Genomic DNA, 1618 nt, shown 5'->3' on the forward strand with positions numbered 1-1618 from the left:
GGGGGGAATAGAAACCACTCATTGGTGATTGATCAATACGAATCTTGGGAGGGGCTTGCCAAGTTGATCTTGACCTCGTCTCGGCCGGTTGGACCCCCCCCCCCCCCCCCCCCCCACCCTCCCACGCCCATGATTTGGGGGCCCCTCCATTCGAATGGGATTGCTATCGCCACTACCCCCCCCCCCCTATAATGGGGGCTAGGGAGTACGCAAAGTTTTTGCAATGGCAAAGAAATCTTAACTCCTTCCAAATTTGGAATTGGCTTCTGGAAAAAAGGAATTCAAGCAAGTGTGTATGGGATTGAATCCCCTACCATTTTCCCCGGTAGCTCAGCGGTAGAGCGGTCGGCTGTTAACCGATTGGTCGTAGGTTCGAATCCTATCCGGGGAGATCCGTATCTACGTCAAGAATTTCCACTAATACTAATTAGGATTAGGAGAGCTGTATTTCACATCACACATATTCCAAATCAAGTCGCGTGACCCACCAACCACTGAATGGTTTGCTATCGCGCTATTTTAGGCCTCGACACCAACGAATGGAAACGAGAATATTGGCACGTTCCGTTCTCCCCCCCCCCCCCCCCCACTTGACTAATTTAATTGGCCCATTCCAGTCATTCAATACACCGGATTGATTTAAAGTGGAAATTCTTAGATTTCGACGCCTCAATGAGATCCTTGGAGCTACTTGGGGAGGGTGAGGGGGGGGGGGAGGGAAATCCAAAATCTTATCGAGGATAGTTATTGGGAAGACAAAGAATTGTCTTTGTTCGCATAATTCCTGCGAAATAACCTATATCACTCCTTCCAATCCTACCTCTCAGTGGAGAGACTCCTAATTCCTATAGTAACTGTTCTCCAACTTCTTTTCTTTTTGAAATGCTATAATTAGATTTTCCGTATCAGTAAAAGGAAAATAGAGATCTTCCTCCTACTGAGTGAGTTGGCTTCCAATTCTATGGCTAGAGATCTAAACGGAGTGGGGAGTATCTAGGTGAGGAAACAACAGTTGTTTCATGACATCAAACTTTCATGAAGGAATTGTTTCATTGTTCAATCCAGTGATGCTTTACCAAACCGAAACGGATTGGATAGATATTCATAAGTTTCAAGCAAAATATTATAAATAAGAAAATCCCGAAATGGGGAACGGTTCCGTCTCAGCCATTTGTTTCTATGAACCAGAAGCCTAAACCGAAGAAATCGTTCCGGGAAATCCTCCGCTACCGCGTAGCAACCCAAACGAACGGGAGTAAATATCTGCGGATATTGCAGATGTATATCTACGGAAGAGGTTTCCCCGACGTATTCGGAATCTCGCTCCTCCTCTTCTAGAGGAAGATTATTCCGCCGATTGAGAGATGAGTCGGGTTTCAATTTTGGATTCTCTTCGCTATAGAGGAAAAAATCTTTAATTTTATTATTTGACATCTTCTGAAGGCGCTGCCTTCTCATACCGTAAATGGTGTGAAGCCTCCGTGCCAGTTCTTTCGTTGACAACAAGTTGCGGCGCAGGGAAGGAATGTTAGGGTCTGGCTGGAACAGAAGCATGGGGTCCCAGATGAAGCACCCCCCGAAGAGTCGAGTCATTTCATTCAATAGATCACAATGTGTT

General features: G+C 45.8%; 1 non-coding gene across 1 annotated transcript; it reads left to right on the forward strand.

The window, feature by feature from the left end:
* The first annotated feature begins 319 nt into the window (after positions 1 to 319).
* TRNAN-GUU (transfer RNA asparagine (anticodon GUU)) lies at positions 320 to 391 on the forward strand. Its single transcript has one exon. It is a non-coding gene; the product is annotated as a tRNA-Asn (tRNA).
* The last annotated feature ends 1227 nt before the right edge of the window (positions 392 to 1618 follow it).

Source organism: Adiantum capillus-veneris, chromosome 3 (assembly GCF_014529385.1).
Source record: "Adiantum capillus-veneris isolate H3 chromosome 3, ASM1452938v2, whole genome shotgun sequence".
NCBI lineage: Eukaryota > Viridiplantae > Streptophyta > Polypodiopsida > Polypodiales > Pteridaceae > Adiantum > Adiantum capillus-veneris.